The 18,970-nt window shown below is 50.8% G+C and overlaps 2 non-coding genes across 2 annotated transcripts; one reads left to right on the top strand and one right to left on the bottom strand.

The window, feature by feature from the left end:
* Positions 1-3,160: 3,160 nt before the first annotated feature.
* On the top strand, positions 3,161-3,232 carry TRNAP-AGG (transfer RNA proline (anticodon AGG)). Its single transcript has one exon. It is a non-coding gene; the product is annotated as a tRNA-Pro (tRNA).
* A 125-nt stretch (positions 3,233-3,357) lies between these two features.
* Positions 3,358-3,429, bottom strand: TRNAP-UGG (transfer RNA proline (anticodon UGG)). The gene has a single exon. It is a non-coding gene; the product is annotated as a tRNA-Pro (tRNA).
* Positions 3,430-18,970: the final 15,541 nt, after the last annotated feature.

Genomic DNA, 18,970 nt, shown 5'->3' with positions numbered 1-18,970 from the left:
TTTGCCTTATTTTTATTTCTATGGCCTTTTTCTTTCCTTCCCTTTCTCTTCCTTAAAGGATCAGTATAGCTTGTGAATCATTCGGATTCTTATCGTGTACTTGTATTTAGTGCTTATGCTTTTTATGATATCCTGATTCCCGGGTGGGAAGGCCCTGAGCACTGGCACTCAACATTGAATGTATATTGTATTGTCGTTTGCATCGATCCATATGCTTTGTCGCCAATGTTCCATTATAGCGGTTCTTAAGTGCACATCCTTTCTCTTGCCCTGTCCCCCGTATTCTTCCGTATGATTGTATGGCACCTGATCCTTTCTTAAATAATATAAAATGGAACCTTTGTCTCATCCTGGGACTCAGTTGTGCATTCTAATACAAGTTCTATCCTGAATCGCTGCCGGACCTCAGGGCTGTCGGCTGATGAGCTGTGTCGTACTGTGATATAGTGGGTCTTAATTTTGTTTAGCGGCCGGCCCCTGCGGTTGTAGGCCCATGCTTGTATTTTTATTGAATGCTACAATAAAGGTTTTTTAAACAAAAAACAATAAAAAAAAAACCATGATAAACATGGAAGTACCCAAATACTTCCAGCTTTTAAACTCTATATTTATCTATTTCTTCGTTAGTAGACAAGATCCACATGACCGTTTTATAGTAACTTGACACAATTAATAGATAGTAATGTTAAAAACAGAATATAATTGTACTCATGAAACAGAAGAAAGACTAAAAACAAATCACTCTTCTTACCGGCTCAGGACTTCATCTTAAAATGTAAACAAAAGATTTCTGCACATAATTATCCCCCACGGTAGCAGAGAAACAACAAAGATCCAACTTGTAGAGCAGACACAGAGGTTGTGGTGGGAGCACAGTGCTGAGATGTCAGGCAGAGTGCGGCTGTAGCTGCAAACACAGTTGAGGAGGAAGGGGACAGGAAATGGGAGGTTGCGTGCGTTTGACTGGTTCCTGTGTAGTCTTGTCTCACCCGGTACCTCAGACCCTGTTACTGCTACATACATAGAGTTACTGGTATTTGAATTTATTTTTAGATTGCACTTACTACCCCTGACGAGGCATCATGTATAATCACCAGTTGGCTTCTACCCTACTTCTCAAGAGTTATCACTAGAGGCTCAACTTTCATAGGTGCAGCATGTGTGGAGGCAACACTGCCTGGGGTGCTTGAAGCACACGATGCTGCTGGTGGAGGGAGTCGGTTTCATTAGCATGGACTGAGTGTGCTGCAAGCACCACATAGTCGGCAAGCTGCACTGCTGATTTTTTTTACCCGTGCACGCATAAACTACACTTGCTCTAAGCATCAGAATGGCCCGCTGACTGCACAAGATACCACCCTGCAGCTCAGGGACCAGGACGCTCGCCCCTCTGCAGGACACTGCATTCGGTCCATTGGATTACTGGGCAGAGCTCTGCTCGACGTGCCTCATTGATCAGCCTGGCTTATGTTCTTGCCCTTCGCCACAGAGCCTGCTGGTGTTCCTTGAGAGCACACATCAAGCTGTTTCCTAAAGGAATAATAAAAAGCGGCTCTGGAAGACGGCAGCATATCCGGAGCGCAGCAAGGTGACTTCAGCCGTTATTACCTGTGAGCGAAGGGACAGAGGTTCACAGGGGCGGTGGAAACTGAGTTCCTTTGTACACGTGGATGCCGTCAATTGCCCCAACTCGGGTGCACTCTGTGTGCCATTCATCCGTCTAGGCGATAACCTTGTGAGGCAATGAGTTATTGAAAGAGAAATAAAACCATGCTGTGAAAAATTAGTGGTGAGTGCGTGCTAACAAAAAAAAGGAAGAGCAGCCGCCTCTGCTAAAGCAGCGCCCAAGCTTCAATTAAAGTAAACAAGCATGCGCCTCGTGTGGCAGCAGGGGGAGGGGAGAGAGGAGGGGGTCTGCGCAAGTTTCCCTAGGCGCGATAATTTCTAACATATGGCGCCGCTGCTCGCTCCCGCAAGGTAATCACCAAACGTGCACGCGTTGCCATTGGAAGCAATGCAACGCGTGCACGTTTTGGCCTGCAAAAGTGTAGCGATGGCTAAAGGTCTTTTCCTATACAACGCATGTGCACTGCATAGGCGAGACCTAACCACATGCACGAGTGAGTGAAACGTAGAGGTCGTTTTCCTAGTGTAACGCATGCATGCTGCGCTAGGCTCGACCTAAAAAGAAGAGACACACATTGTATTGCAAGAATGTGAACACGCAGACTTGTCTGCTGAGTGACACAGTCATCCTTTAGTCAACCTATTTCACTGTGTGGGAGAGAAAGAAGTGTAAATAAATTAGTATTCTGGTCTTTCCTTGGAAGACAAAATTATGAATTATTGCTAATCGATATTTTGAAACTGATCTGATAAATATGTAGTTTTCTTTCTTGGGAAAGCAGAGCATAGTATGTCAACAGGATCACTTTCCATTAGTGTGTTAATGTTAGAATAGCCAGATAATAATGCAGTGGGCTATGATGGATCCGTTGTCTTTGATATCTTAAAATCCCACATAATGTTAATTTTCATCCCACATAATTTGCCTTTCATTCTCACATTATTTACAGAACACTCAGCTTAATGTGCCCTCCACTGCCTCTTAATTCCAGGGGCCCTGTCCATACAGGGGGGGAGTCCTCTGGGCGCCATGCACTGGAATATTTTCACCGTGAACTGACCCCTTGCAGGGGTCCCTGAAGCTGGGTACCACTAGGGAGACAGCTGAGGGGTCCCTGCACCTCTAATGTTCTGGCTGTTGGCTTGTGATTAGTGCAGACACACACTGGTCCCCTTGCACGATTTCACACTTCCATCGATAAACAGACACCCAATTACCGAGACACTCTTGTGCACCTTTGCACAAATAAGTGAATGAGTGAACTTGTGGGTTGGGCTACAGTTCACCCTTTAACTGTAGGGACCCAGTAGAGACCATCTCCTAGAATAATCTGTTTCCTTCCACTTCTCAATGTTGAATACAAGAAGCAGACACTTTTTTTTTTTAAGCAGGGTCTCTCTCTTTAAAGCAGGGCTTTTAGTGTGACTTCCAAGGCGCGGGTGAATGTAGAAAAATCAAAAAACAAAAAACAGCACCACACGTTTAGGAGCTGTACGAAGTACATGGATAGCTCTATGAGAACATTTGATGTTTGGCTCGTTGGTCTAGGGGTATGATTCTCGCTTAGGGTGCGAGAGGTCCCGGGTTCAAATCCCGGACGAGCCCCATTTTATTTTGAAAACATTTACAGAATATTTATACGCCATTCAATTTAAAAGTCGAAAATAAAACCGTGTAATAAAAGAATATAAAAGTGTTAAATAAAAAAAAAAAGTAAAAAAGTAAAAAATGGGCTCGTCCGGGATTTGAACCCGGGACCTCTCGCACCCAAAGCGAGAATCATACCCCTAGACCAACGAGCCAGCTGATTGTACTTGCTTACAGCTGGTTTGTAGTCGTGTCACTGAATCAGTGGGGTTGTGGGCGGGCTGCAGTTAATTTCTGGGTGGTGGGTATTAGGGTTTGGGCACTGCTGCTGCAGCCCTGGCCCGGCCCCTCTGAGCTACCTGCCAGTCCCATCCGGTCCACGGCTCCACGTCGGGTTTTGTCTGATGCACTGGATATTTTGCTATTCATTTTCACTTCCGGTTGGTTTGCAAACCTCTCCAGCATAATTTAACGCATGGATTTTTACACCGCTCTGGGCGAAAAATGAAAAACTACTTCATTCTTCCCTTGTAGGGATGGTCGAGCGGGGCAATATATGAAGGGGGGGGGGGGGGTTGTCACTAGCAGTGCTCATGGCACAGGCTCTGTACAGCGCTCCAGAGAGGGTCACTGTGCAGCGCTATAACGGGGTTCACTGTGCAGCGCTATAAAAGGGGGTCACTGTGCAGCGCTATAATGGGGGTCACTGTACAGCGCTCCATGGACCATGGAGGGTCACTGTGCAGCGCTATAACGGGGTTCACTGTGCAGCGCTATAATGGGGGTCACTGTGCAGCGCTATAATGGGGGTACTGTGCAGCGCTATATTGGGGTCACTGTGCAGCGCTATAATGGGGGTCGCTGTGCAGCGCTATAATGGGTGTCACTGTGCAGCGCTGTAATGGGGGTACTGTGCAGCGCTATAATGGGGGTCACTGTGCAGCGCTGTAATGGGGGGGGTGCTGTGCAGCGCTATAATGGGGGTCACTGTGCAGCGGTGTAATGGGGGTCACTGTGCAGCGCTGTAATGGGGGTCACTGTGCAGCGCGGCAGAGGGGGCCGGCGTGCGTCATTCTCGGAGAAGCTCGTTCTTCGCAGCGCTGGAATGAGTGCAGGCATGACTCAAAGACTGCATTCCAGTGTGAGGGTGAATATGCAGTGCTGCAGAGGAGCCACAGTGTGCAGTGCTGCAGAGGAGGCCACAGTATGCAGTGCTGCAGAGGAGGCCACAGTGTGCAGCGCTGCAGAGGAGGCCTCAGTGTGCAGTGCTGCAGAGGAGGCCACAGTGTGCAGTGCTGCAGAGGATGCACAGTGTGCAGTGCTGCAGAGGATGCACAGTGTGCAGTGCTGCAGAGGAGGCCACAGTGTGCAGTGCTGCAGAGGAGGCCGCAGTGCTGAAGAGGAGGCCACAGTGTGCGGTGCTGCAGAGGAGCCACCGTGTGCAGTGCTGCAGAGGAGGCCACAGTGTGCAGTGCTGCAGAGGAGGCCACAGTGTGCAGTGCTGCACAGGAGGCCACGGTGTGCAGTGCTGCAGAGGAGGCCGCAGTGCTGCACAGGAGGCCACGGTGTGCAGTGCTGCAGAGGAGGCCGCAGTGCTGAAGAGGAGGCCACAGTGTGCAGTGCTGCAGAGGAGGCCTCAGTGAGCAGTGCTGCAGAGGAGGCCACAGTGTGTAGTGCTGCAGAGGAGGCCACGGTGTGCAGTACTGCAGAGGAGACTGCAGTGCTGCACAGGAGGCCACGGTGTGCAGTGCTGCAGAAGAGGCCGCAGTGCTGAAGAGGAGGCCACGGTGTGCAGTGCTGCAGAGGAGGCCGCAGTGCTGAAGAGGAGGCCACAGTATGCAGTGCTGCAGAGGAGGCCTCAGTGAGCAGTGCTGCAGAGGAGGTCACAGTGTGTAGTGCTGCAGAGGAGGCCGCAGTGCTGAAGAGGAGGCCACAGTGTGCAGTGCTGCAGAGGAGGCCACAGTGTGCAGTGCTGCAGAGGAGGCAACAGTGTGCAGTGCTGCAGAGGAGCCCACAGTGCTGAAGAGGAGACCACAGTGTGCAGAGCTGCAGAGGAGCCACAGTGTGCAGTGCTGCAGAGGAGGCCACAGTGTGCAGTGCTGCAGAGGAGGCCTCAGTGTGCAGTGCTGCAGAGGAGGCCACAGTGTGCAGTGCTGCAGGGGAGGCCACAGTGTGCAGTGCTGCAGAGGAGGCCACAGTGTGCAGTGCTGCAGAGGAGGCACAGTGTGCAGTGCTGTAGTGAGAGTCGGTCTGTGCAGTGATGAAAGAGATGCACACTGCTCACTCATCGCAAGTCAACAGTGAGTGCGACTGCAATAATGTAGGGATTATCTATTTTGGTGCAGTGTTGTCATGACGGTCAGTCTGCGCTGTGCTGCTATGAGGGTGACTGGGTATACTGGAGGGACGCTCTGCAGTGCTGCAGTGAGCGTCACGCTCTACAGTTAAGCAGTGAGGTCTCTCCAGTGCAGAAACAATGGCTGTCACCCTCACTGTGCAGTGCTGCAGTAAGGGTGACTTGGTATTCTGCTGTGTAGAAGGACACTGTGCAGCTGTGCAGTGAGAGTCAGGTTCTACAGTTGTGCTGCTGCAAGGGTCACACTGCCCGAGCACTGCAGTGAAGTTCACCGGGTGCACCGCTGCAGTGATGTTGTCTGTGTGCTGTGCAGCGCTGTCTGTTTTCACAGTGAAGTGTCCTCTGTCACCTTTGGAAATAGCCTGAGACCTTCTATGTTGTGAAGAATGACACGCAGAGGCCAGACTGAGGGAAAGGAATGATCGGGTTCCATGAGAGAGTGAAGTTTGTCCCTTATTTCTCGTTTTTAGGTTTCGCCTGTCGAAAGCTGCGCAAGCAGCCTTTCGCGCAGGTGAAATCTTTAGTCTAGGGTATGTGTGTGTAGTCCCGCCCCTCTGTTCCATTGGCTAGCTCCATAAATGGAGGCTAGCCATTGGAAGAGAGATCTGCTCGTCATTCTGCGAGCAGATTTGTGGGCGTTCCTGCGATTTTTAGGCTTTCCGCCACGTCATGCGGTGGGCGGATGTTATTTTTTTTTTCCAGGCCGGCATCCTTCGTCACACCAGTCTGCTCGCTCTTCCTGTGAGGACGCAGACCCGACCCGCTCCCTACTCCGAGCAGGGGTGGGCTGCGCCATTTCACTTTTCTTGTCTTAAAACTGGTCGAATCGGCACTTTCGCATCGTGCTAGGGAGACTGCAGGGGTGGAATATTGACAACTTTGTGAAATGGGAGTTTCCCGATCCCTGTGCTTTTTGGTCCAGTTTGCTTGGACGCCAGTCCTCGGGGCGCGAGAATGTGCTGTTCCTGTACTGTAGCAGACGCGTTTGTTTTTCTCTGCGTGTTTATCTGTTTGGTTTTCCGTTTCTGACTGGAGTAAAGATTCGAGTTCTTCTTGGCAGTGCTTGATGTCTTGGCCAGGCCAGCAGGAATTTCCTGCTGTCGGCATGGCGATGTCAGCCCAGTGGTGGCGTCATGTTCGGTTTATCGCAGCCAGAGGCTTGGACACGTTCTGCTATTCTTAGGCACACGCAGGCCGGCGCATCGTTGCTATTGAGGGCCCACGGGCTCTTTTCGTGGCGCCGCCTCCCGCCTCCGAGAGGCGGGGTGTGAGAAGTTGGCCTGATGTGCAGTGCTCACTATTCTAGTGATCACTATATATCAGTCCAAACAACCCTTATTGATGATTGGTTGTAAGTCAACCTTATAGACCAGCTATCCTAGTAGCATGGATACGAGCAGTCTAAGGCTAAGACTCTAGAGGGCGTGTTAAGCCAGCTGTTTTACCATCACATTACCCCTTGAACACCCAGTGAAAGGACACCACACAAGTGTTATGAAAATAAACAATGTATTTATTAGAATCACAACAACCCTGTACTCTTTATGAGGACAGGGTGCTAAGCACACAACAAAACTCTTACGAAAATACTTTTAAGTTAGCACGTTACACAAATGCCCGAGGGGCACGAAAAACCATATACGCTAAAAGTAGAATGCGAATTACTAGCAGGTAAGTAACAGTTCTAATAGGCTTTGGAATCGCTAGGACTGGACTAGGGAATCGTTAGATTATTACTAGGAGGCCCAGGGGACTCGGGTGCAGAGTGTGCACTCTCACGCGGGATGCGGGACAAAGTCTATGGAAGCTAGAATTCACAAAGTTAGTGTTCACGGGCGAACCCGACCTGGTAGGGAGAAAACGACAGTGGATCCTGACCCTTGGATAGTGAGGCTATGCTGGGACACCGGAGTGCCGAAGTTACCTAGCCCAGGGGCTGCAGCTGCATAGGTCTGAAAAGACGTCGGGGATCTCGTTGCCGGACCAGGAGCCTGGAAGAAGGAAGTTGCTGGCAGGCGACCAGTGAAGGAAAGTTCGATGGATCCAAGCCTGGATCAAGGAAGAAGAAAACCTGAAAGCAGAGGGGACCAAGTTCTTGAATCACTAGCCAGTGATTAAGTGGGCACCAGGATGGCACCGGGCGAAGTCACCGCAGTCAGGTGAGTGGGCGCTGCTGGACTCTGCAGTCTCTCGGACCAGGAGGCGTTGTCGGCGACCAGGATGGAGGTGCGAGCTGTCCCACGAAGGATGAAGTCGTTGGCGTCGAAGTTACCCAGGATTGGGCAACAAGCCTTGGCTAATTCAAGCCCACGCGGTGGACTCAAAATGGCGTCTTGAGTGGACCAGGAGGGTCCAGGGTGCTCCTCTTCTGGGAGGGAGCAAGGGCCAGTCTGGAGCAACCAGACCAGCAGCAGAAATGTCGTCGGGCGTCGTCAGGAAGGCCACAAGCCAACGGGCTAGTAGCCAAACAACACGGTGAGCAGCGGAAAGCAGAAGGGCCCCACGCAGATCGTGGAGATGCTGGGGGGCTGCACTTCGGAGCTGGAGCTGCTCAGAGTCGGGGCTTCTCGGACCCCAAAGCACTCACCAGGAATTCACTCGGCGGGCTTGCTGGAAAGAAGTCGTGCAGTCTTGCAGATGGCCGGTCCCTTGAGGTCTCGTCGCACCCACGGTTCTCAGCTGGGCTGTAGAGGTGGGTAGAGGTCAGAGGTGCCAGGGAAGCCGGTTCTCGTCGAGCTGGGCAGTCGGATTCCGGAGGAAGGACTTGCAGCAGACCGCAGTGTTCTTAGATGGTGCCTGCGGATGCAGGGTGACTACTCCTTAGTCACAAGGGAGAAATCTTAGGAAGAAGTCTTGAGGTTCTTTCGCAGAAAGTAGTTTCAGGATTCAAAGATGATCTGATTTGGAAGGGGGCCAGTCTCTACCTTTATCCTGTAAAAAGGGGCTGGCACGCGACTAAGTCCTGCCCTATGGGTGGGACTAGGAGGGGGGTGGTTACACCCACTTCCTTGGCGGGCTTTTCCCCAGCACAGGGTCTGGAGTGACCCTGGAACTGGTTCAAGCCGGCCTATGCACAGTGAGCACCGGGGTGCTACTTGCAGTCACCTTCCTCTAAAGCCCTGCCTACCTACAATACACAAAACCCTGTCTGGGACGGTGCTGGCACCGCCCCTGGCAGGAAACCCTTTGTCCTTATCTCCTGCTCTGGGAGGACTCCCAGCAGCAGGAGGGCAGACTTGTGTCTCGGTGGCAGCATCCATTTTGTGGATGCTAAGGCTCTGTCTGACTTTTAACCGGGTTATAGGTTACAGGCATGTCGTGTCCCTCTAGAAGGGTGGAATGCTAACCCCGTCGCCAGAATTGGCGAGGGGTTAGTATTCCAATTCGTATGACACCTTACTCGACATGTTTTGATAAAGCGATACCAGAGTTGGCACATAACCGCGAGGATTATAATGCACTTAAGAGTATATGGTATGCGATATCATGGAAACGGCTAAGGGATGGATCCCGAAAGCCGCAGACAGGCTCAGCTCATGCCAGAGCACCATCTCACACGATTCCAAGCACTCTGCCTTCAGGATTGTTAAGGCCTGCCATAGGAGTGACTGATAGGAGATCTGTGTGTCCATTTTAGGGTTAGATATAGGTATACTATATCTAAAGCAAAGGGTGAGTACACCACCTTGCCCCAGCTGTCGTGCAGCCAGTTGTGTCAGTTTTAGTTAGTCAATCCAGGGGTGGCACAATACGTGCTTCAGCCCCTGGGAGACTTCTGGGTGCACCTCAGCCCTGGGTACAGGGACTTGGAGAGGGCCCAGTGCCAATTCAGTACCTGGGTACAATTTGGATAGAGAGAACAGCTAGGCTGTGGGTCTGATTAGCAGGCCCACAGCCAGGGAAAGTCGTAAACCAGTGCAGCAAAAAGCAAAAATCTGGGTGATCATAGGATTGCAGACCCTACTCTCCTACATGACCCCCCCCCAAACTTTGGGACAATAAGCTAACCTTGACCAGGTGAGTCTTCTTGCTCTAAGTGGAAATACCTGGAGAGCCCATCAGCATTGCTGTGATCAGTCCCAGGTCTATGCTCCACTGTAAAATCCATCCCCTGTAGGGAAATGGACCACCTAAGCAGTTTGGGGTTTTCACCCTTCATCTGATTTAGCCACAAGAGGGGCTTATGGTCTGTCTGAATGGTGAAGTGAGTGCCAAACAAGTAGGCCCTCAGCTTCTTCAGGGCCCAGACCACAGCAAAGGCCTCCCTCTCAATAGCTGACCAATTTTTCTCTCTGGGTGTCAACCTCCTACTAATGAAAGCAATAGGCTGATCATTACCATCAAAATTCAGTTGAGACAGAACAGCTCCCACACCCAACTCAGAAGCATCTGTTTGGACAATGAATGGCTTGGAGTAATCTGGACTCTTGAGGATAGGTGCTGTGCACATGGCCTGCTTTAGGTCATTGAATGCTTTCTGACAGCTTGCTGTCCACTGAACTTTCTTTGGCATCTTTTTGCTTGTCAGGTCATTAAGGGGGGTCACTATGGACCCATAATTTCTGACAAACTTCCTATAGTACCCAGTCAGGCCCAAGAAAGCTCGAACCTGAGTCTGGGTGATTGGAGGAGTCCAGTCCTTGATGGCCTGTATCTTACTCTCCAGTGGCTGAACCTGGCCTCCACCTACAAGGTGGCCCAGGTATACAACCTGTGACTGCCCTATCTGGCACTTTGTGGCCTTGATAGTGAGGCCTGCCTTTTGCAGGGCCTCTAACACTTTCCTCAGGTGGACCAGGTGATCCTCCCAGGTGGAGCTAAAGACAGCAATATCGTCAAGATAAGCTGCACAGAAGTCATCCAGCCCAGTGAGGACTTGATTCACCAACCTTTGGAAGGTGGCAGGTGCATTTTTCAGTCCAAAGGGCATTACCACAAATTGATGATGCCCTCCAGGGGTAGAAAATGCTGTCTTAGGTTTGGCTTCCTCAGCTAACCTGATTTGCCAATACCCAGCTGTCAAATCAAATGTGCTTAAGAAGTTGGCAGAAGCCAATCTATCTATAAGCTCATCTGCTCTTGGTATTGGGTGGGCATCAGTCTTAGTGACTGCATTGAGGCCTCTGTAGTCTACGCAAAACCTCATCTCTCTCTTACCACCCTGGGTGTGAGGCTTTGGCACTAGAACTACTGGGCTAGCCCAAGGGCTATCTGAGGGCTCAATGACTCCCAGTTCCAACATTTTCTGCACTTCAGTTTTGATGCAGTCTCTAACATGATCAGGCTGCCTGTAGATTTTACTCTTGACAGGCAGACTGTCTCCAGTGTCAACATCATGGGTACACCAATCAGTTTGGCTGGGTGTCAGAGAGAACATATGTCGAAAGGATTGCAGAACTTGCCTGCAATCCTGTTGCTGATGTTCAGTGAGGCTGCCACAAAAGACAACACCATCAACTGACCCATCATCAGGATTCTGAGTGAGCAGGTCTGGGAGAGGGTCACTCTCTTCCTCCTGTCCCTCATCTGTGGCCATGAGCAAGCTCATGTCCTTCCTGTCAACATATGCCTTGAGCCTGTTAACATGGAGCACTCTGAGAGGGCTCCTGGGAGTTCCAAGGTCCACCAAGTAGGTAACCTCTCCCTTTTGCTCAATGATGGTGTGGGGCCCAGACCATTTGTCTTTCAGAGCTGCTGGGGCCACTGGCTCCAGCACCCACACCTTCTGTCCTGGCTGGTACACAGTCAGTACAGCCTTTTGGTCATGCCAAGCTTTTTGAAGTTCCTGGCTGGCCTCAAGGTTTTTAGATGCCTTCTCCATATACTCAGCCATCCTGGAGCGGAGACCAAGTACATAGTCCACTATGTTGGTTGCAGGCTTTTTGAGAGGTCTCTCCCATCCTTCCTTCACCAAACACAGGGGTCCTCTTACAGGATGCCCATACAGAAGCTCAAAAGGGCTGTAGCCAACCCCCTTCTGTGGGACCTCTCTGTAAGCAAACAAGAGGCAGGGGATCAGGACATCCCATCTTCTCCTAAGAGGTTCAGGTAGTCCATGAATCATCCCTTTCAGGGTCCTGTTGAATCTCTCAACAAGCCCATTGCATTGTGGATGATAGGGTGTGGTGAACTTGTAGTTCACACCACACTCTTTCCACATGGCAGTCAGATATCCTGACATGAAGTTTGTACCTCTGTCAGAAACGACCTCCTTAGGGAAACCCACTCTGGAGAACACTCCAACTAGGGCTCTTGCCACTACAGGGGCTGTAGTGGTCCTAAGGGGAATAGCCTCAGGATACCTGGTGGCATGGTCCACCACCACCAGTATAAACTTGTGTCCTGATGCTGTCTGGGGTTCCATTGGACCAACAATGTCAATCCCCACTCTTTCAAAGGGAACCCCCACCACAGGTAGTGGTATGAGGGGGGCCTTTGTTGTGCCACCTGACTTGCCACTGGCTTGGCAAGTGACACATGAGCGACAAAACTCCTTGGTATTCTCATTCATATGGGGCCAGTGAAAGTGTGAGACAAGCCTGTCCCAAGTCTTTGTCTGACCTAAATGACCTGCAAGGGGAATCTCATGGGCCAAGGTGAGAAGGAAACCTCTCAGAGACAAGGGGATGACCAGCCTCCTGGTTGCACCAGGCTTGGGGTCTCTTGACTCAGAGTACAGGAGTCCATCTTCCCAGTATACCCTGTGGGCACCTGTGGCATTCCCTGCAGCCTCAGCAGCAGCCTGCTGTCTGAGGGGTTCAAGGGAAGGGCAGCTCAACTGTTCCTTCCCCAGGTCTGCTCTGGAGGGTCCCCCTGAGCCCAGAAACTCAACTTGATCAAGTTCAAGCTCTTTAGGCTCAGTTTCCCTCAGCTCTTCTAGATCAGCCTCCTCAGAGACTTGATCCTCAACCTGGGGCAAGGGGGAAGGCAAAGCCTTACCCTTACTGCTCTTCTTCTTGGAAGGTGTCTGGTCCATAATTTCAGGATCCAGCACCTGTTCAGTGGGGCATCTTCTGGCCTGTGACCTAGTCACAGCAAGCACATGTGCTGGCAAGCCTAACATCTCCATGTGAGTCCTCTGCTCCACTTCTGACCATTGTGATGACTCCAAATCATTGCCCAACAAACAATCAACTGGGAGGTCTGAACTGACTACAACTTTCTTTTGTCCCTTCACTCCACCCCAGGAGAAAGCCACAATTGCCACACTATGACTAGTAGTGACATTGCTGGCATTGGTCACCAGGAAATCAGTACCTGGCATGATCTGTCCAGGGTCCACAAAGTTAGGTGTCACCATGGTGACACTGGCACAAGTGTCCCTATAGGCCTGAGCCATTTTGCCATTAATCAAAGGTGTCTGCCTGTATTTGCCCAAAGTATTGGGACTTATTTCAGGGGACATATCCATATCCCCTGTACAGACAAGGACAGCCTGAGTGAGTGTGCCAACTAAGTTGTCAGACCCCTCAGTACCCAAGGTTAACCCAACTAATGCCTTGGGAGTGACACTACCACTACTGACTGTACTAGGGGGTGCAGTTGCTTTAGGAGCTGTAGTGGCAGGAGTTTGTCCTCCTCCTCTTTTGGTGCACTCACTAAACCAGTGAGATTTACTTTTGCAGTACTGGCACCACCTTTTTGACTGGCCTTCTTGAGTCTTCTTCTTCTGGGAAGCCTGACCCCCACCCTCTTTGGTTTGTTGGGGACCTGGTGAAGACTTCTGGTCATTTTGCTCATTCTTAACATTACCCTTCTGGTCTGCTTTCTTCTGACCACCCTGGTTCTGGTTCTGGTTCTGCTTGATCCTTGTCCTGACCCATTTGTCTGCCTTCTTTCCCAATTCTTGGGGAGAGGTCAGATCTGAATCAACAAGGTGCTGGTGCAGCAACTGGTTCTGACAATTGTTCAAAATTTGTTCTCTCATCATTAGATTATACAATCCTGTGTAATCTGTAACCTTGCTACCCAGCAACCAGCCCTCCAAAGCCTTAGTGGCACAATCCACAAAATCAGACCAGTCCTGAGACTGAGTTTTCTGGGTGTCTCTGAACAGCAACCTGTACTGCTCAGTGGTTAAACCAAACCCATCAACCAGTGTATTCTTCAGGACTTGGTAATTGTTAGCATCCTCCACTCTTGTAGTGAGGAGCTTATCTCTACCTTTACCATCAAAGGAGAGCCACAGTATAGCTGCCCACTGACTCTGGGGAATGTTCTGCACAGTGCAGGCCCTCTCCAGAGCAGCCATCCATTTCTGGATGTCATCCCCTTGCTTGAAGGGGGGCACTATTTTAGTCAGGTGTTTAGTATCTAAACCCTTCTCTCTATCTCTTGGGAGATTGCTGCCACCAGTGGGAGCTAGCCCACTCATCTGCTGCTCTCTTGCCAGGGCAAGCTTCTCTTTGGCCAGGGCAATTTCTTCCCTTTCAATCCTCAGTTCAGCTTGTCTCATCCTAGCTTCATGCTCCTTTCTCTGAGGGGAAGTAAATCTCCTCTGTGGAGGATTCCTTCTCCCCTGAGAAGAGGCATTAGAGTGCAGAGATCTATTGGAGTCCCTAGAAAGAGATCTATCTCTCCTAACTCCAAGGTTAGGCCCACTTCGGGTTAGTACTGGGGGGCCCCCAGATCCTAGCCCAAGTAAGTCTAAGTTGGTCCTAGTTAGCCTTCTGACTACCTCAAGACCTTTGTCTACCTCATCCCCAGAGAGTACCTCCTGATCCTCCTCCTCAACTGCTGAATCAGTGTTGGGGAGGTCTGGATCCCCAGAGGTTCCCTCTAAGGCTGGCATGCTCTCATGTAACTGAGAGAGCTTTCTGGCATCATATGTCTCTAAGAGACCTATCAGAAAGGGAAGGGTGGGGTTAGACACCTGCTTCAGTTTCCTGGAGACACAGAGTTGCCTCATCTCCTGAAAATTGAGAGCTGCATATCTTGAAGCGACCTGTGGAGGGTCAAAGCTGACCAGGGGAGTCTCAGTAGAGTCCCCCTGAGTCGACATGCTTTTCTAGTGAGGTGTAAGTGGTGCACTTACCTACACTATATGTTTGCCTACTGATCCCTTGCTAGAGTTGTAGTTTAGGGTGTGCTAGGCCCTAGGAGCTACAACAGCTGGTTCAGTAGAACTCAGAGTATTCTAAGCTAAGTTATATGTACCTTTAGTACTTATGTGATCTTTCACAAGATATTCTTAGGGCATGTGTGGTAAAACAACAGCAAGCTCAAATCCCAACCGCTGCTCACCAATGTGAGAAGTTGGCCTGATGTGCAGTGCTCACTATTCTAGTGATCACTATATATCAGTCCAAACAACCCTTATTGATGATTGGTTGTAAGTCAACCTTATAGACCAGCTATCCTAGTAGCATGGATACGAGCAGTCTAAGGCTAAGACTCTAGAGGGCGTGTTAAGCCAGCTGTTTTACCATCACATTACCCCTTGAACACCCAGTGAAAGGACACCACACAAGTGTTATGAAAATAAACAATGTATTTATTAGAATCACAACAACCCTGTACTCTTTATGAGGACAGGGTGCTAAGCACACAACAAAACTCTTACGAAAATACTTTTAAGTTAGCACGTTACACAAATGCCCGAGGGGCACGAAAAACCATATACGCTAAAAGTAGAATGCGAATTACTAGCAGGTAAGTAACAGTTCTAATAGGCTTTGGAATCGCTAGGACTGGACTAGGGAATCGTTAGATTATTACTAGGAGGCCCAGGGGACTCGGGTGCAGAGTGTGCACTCTCACGCGGGATGCGGGACAAAGTCTATGGAAGCTAGAATTCACAAAGTTAGTGTTCACGGGCGAACCCGACCTGGTAGGGAGAAAACGACAGTGGATCCTGACCCTTGGATAGTGAGGCTATGCTGGGACACCGGAGTGCCGAAGTTACCTAGCCCAGGGGCTGCAGCTGCATAGGTCTGAAAAGACGTCGGGGATCTCGTTGCCGGACCAGGAGCCTGGAAGAAGGAAGTTGCTGGCAGGCGACCAGTGAAGGAAAGTTCGATGGATCCAAGCCTGGATCAAGGAAGAAGAAAACCTGAAAGCAGAGGGGACCAAGTTCTTGAATCACTAGCCAGTGATTAAGTGGGCACCAGGATGGCACCGGGCGAAGTCACCGCAGTCAGGTGAGTGGGCGCTGCTGGACTCTGCAGTCTCTCGGACCAGGAGGCGTTGTCGGCGACCAGGATGGAGGTGCGAGCTGTCCCACGAAGGATGAAGTCGTTGGCGTCGAAGTTACCCAGGATTGGGCAACAAGCCTTGGCTAATTCAAGCCCACGCGATGGACTCAAAATGGCGTCTTGAGTGGACCAGGAGGGTCCAGGGTGCTCCTCTTCTGGGAGGGAGCAAGGGCCAGTCTGGAGCAACCAGACCAGCAGCAGAAATGTCGTCGGGCGTCGTCAGGAAGGCCACAAGCCAACGGGCTAGTAGCCAAACAACGCGGTGAGCAGCGGAAAGCAGAAGGGCCCCACGCAGATCGTGGAGATGCTGGGGGGCTGCACTTCGGAGCTGGAGCTGCTCAGAGTCGGGGCTTCTCGGACCCCAAAGCACTCACCAGGAATTCACTCGGCGGGCTTGCTGGAAAGAAGTCGTGCAGTCTTGCAGATGGCCGGTCCCTTGAGGTCTCGTCGCACCCACGGTTCTCAGCTGGGCTGTAGAGGTGGGTAGAGGTCAGAGGTGCCAGGGAAGCCGGTTCTCGTCGAGCTGGGCAGTCGGATTCCGGAGGAAGGACTTGCAGCAGACCGCAGTGTTCTTAGATGGTGCCTGCGGATGCAGGGTGACTACTCCTTAGTCACAAGGGAGAAATCTTAGGAAGAAGTCTTGAGTTCCTTTCGCAGAAAGTAGTTTCAGGATTCAAAGATGATCTGATTTGGAAGGGGGCCAGTCTCTACCTTTATCCTGTAAAAAGGGGCTGGCACGCGACTAAGTCCTGCCCTATGGGTGGGACTAGGAGGGGGGTGGTTACACCCACTTCCTTGGCGGGCTTTTCCCCAGCACAGGGTCTGGAGTGACCCTGGAACTGGTTCAAGCCGGCCTATGCACAGTGAGCACCGGGGTGCTACTTGCAGTCACCTTCCTCTAAAGCCCTGCCTACCTACAATACACAAAACCCTGTCTGGGACGGTGCTGGCACCGCCCCTGGCAGGAAACCCTTTGTCCTTATCTCCTGCTCTGGGAGGACTCCCAGCAGCAGGAGGGCAGACTTGTGTCTCGGTGGCAGCATCCATTTTGTGGATGCTAAGGCTCTGTCTGACTTTTAACCGGGTTATAGGTTACAGGCATGTCGTGTCCCTCTAGAAGGGTGGAATGCTAACCCCGTCGCCAGAATTGGCGAGGGGTTAGTATTCCAATTCGTATGACACCTTACTCGACATGTTTTGATAAAGCGATACCAGAGTTGGCACATAACCGCGAGGATTATAATGCACTTAAGAGTATATGGTATGCGATATCATGGAAACGGCTAAGGGATGGATCCCGAAAGCCGCAGACAGGCTCAGCTCATGCCAGAGCACCATCTCACACGATTCCAAGCACTCTGCCTTCAGGATTGTTAAGGCCTGCCATAGGAGTGACTGATAGGAGATCTGTGTGTCCATTTTAGGGTTAGATATAGGTATACTATATCTAAAGCAAAGGGTGAGTACACCACCTTGCCCCAGCTGTCGTGCAGCCAGTTGTGTCAGTTTTAGTTAGTCAATCCAGGGGTGGCACAATACGTGCTTCAGCCCCTGGGAGACTTCTGGGTGCACCTCAGCCCTGGGTACAGGGACTTGGAGAGGGCCCAGTGCCAATTCAGTACCTGGGTACAATTTGGATAGAGAGAACAGCTAGGCTGTGGGTCTGATTAGCAGGCCCACAGCCAGGGAAAGTCGTAAACCAGTGCAGCAAAAAGCAAAAATCTGGGTGATCATAGGATTGCAGACCCTACTCTCCTACATGGGGCCTCTTTGTTTACATCGGTTATTGTTGTGGCTTGCTCGCTTGTAGCCTTGAGCTTTGCTCTCTTGTGGCTTGCACGCAGGCGGACATTCGTCTCTTGAACCCGGGGCTGAGCTGACAATGGTGCTGTTTTGGAACCAGGTGGAATATACCTGTCGGTCGCTGAATGCTAATCAGGTAGGCCCCGCCGCTCCGGTGTTTTAAATGCCGTGTGCGGCGCATCTTGTTTTCGCAGTCAGTGTAAAGGGGAGCAAGGGCATTGAGAGGTTTGCCGATCACACTGTGGTGAAGGTGGGGATGACGGGATAAGAATATGATACCCCATGGTTCCTCAGCTGAACTACTATGATAGCTAGCGTTTCGCTGGAAAACCTTTGTTTTCTGCTGTGTACGATTCAAACAAATGCGTTCATCTCTATGATCGCAAAAATTACTTAAGTGTATTCTTGGTTTCAGCTGCCTTGGCTGTTAAACGGGTGCTTTCTTCTGACCACCCTGGTTCTGGTTCTGGTTCTGCTTGATCCTTGTCCTGACCCATTTGTCTGCCTTCTTTCCCAATTCTTGGGGAGAGGTCAGATCTGAATCAACAAGGTGCTGGTGCAGCAACTGGTTCTGACAATTGTTCAAAATTTGTTCTCTCATCATTAGATTATACAATCCTGTGTAATCTGTAACCTTGCTACCCAGCAACCAGCCCTCCAAAGCCTTAGTGGCACAATCCACAAAATCAGACCAGTCCTGAGACTGAGTTTTCTGGGTGTCTCTGAACAGCAACCTGTACTGCTCAGTGGTTAAACCAAACCCATCAACCAGTGTATTCTTCAGGACTTGGTAATTGTTAGCATCCTCCACTCTTGTAGTGAGGAGCTTATCTCTACCTTTACCATCAAAGGAGAGCCACAGTATAGCTGCCCACTGACTCTGGGGAATGTTCTGCACAGTGCAGGCCCTCTCCAGAGCAGCCATCCATTTCTGGATGTCATCCCCTTGCTTGAAGGGGGGCACTATTTTAGTCAGGTGTTTAGTATCTAAACCCTTCTCTCTATCTCTTGGGAGATTGCTGCCACCAGTGGGAGCTAGCCCACTCATCTGCTGCTCTCTTGCCAGGGCAAGCTTCTCTTTGGCCAGGGCAATTTCTTCCCTTTCAATCCTCAGTTCAGCTTGTCTCATCCTAGCTTCATGCTCCTTTCTCTGAGGGGAAGTAAATCTCCTCTGTGGAGGATTCCTTCTCCCCTGAGAAGAGGCATTAGAGTGCAGAGATCTATTGGAGTCCCTAGAAAGAGATCTATCTCTCCTAACTCCAAGGTTAGGCCCACTTCGGGTTAGTACTGGGGGGCCCCCAGATCCTAGCCCAAGTAAGTCTAAGTTGGTCCTAGTTAGCCTTCTGACTACCTCAAGACCTTTGTCTACCTCATCCCCAGAGAGTACCTCCTGATCCTCCTCCT

Source organism: Lissotriton helveticus, chromosome 1_2 (genome assembly GCF_964261635.1).
Source record: "Lissotriton helveticus chromosome 1_2, aLisHel1.1, whole genome shotgun sequence".
NCBI lineage: Eukaryota > Metazoa > Chordata > Amphibia > Caudata > Salamandridae > Lissotriton > Lissotriton helveticus.
This window is presented reverse-complemented; position numbering and strand designations above follow the sequence as displayed.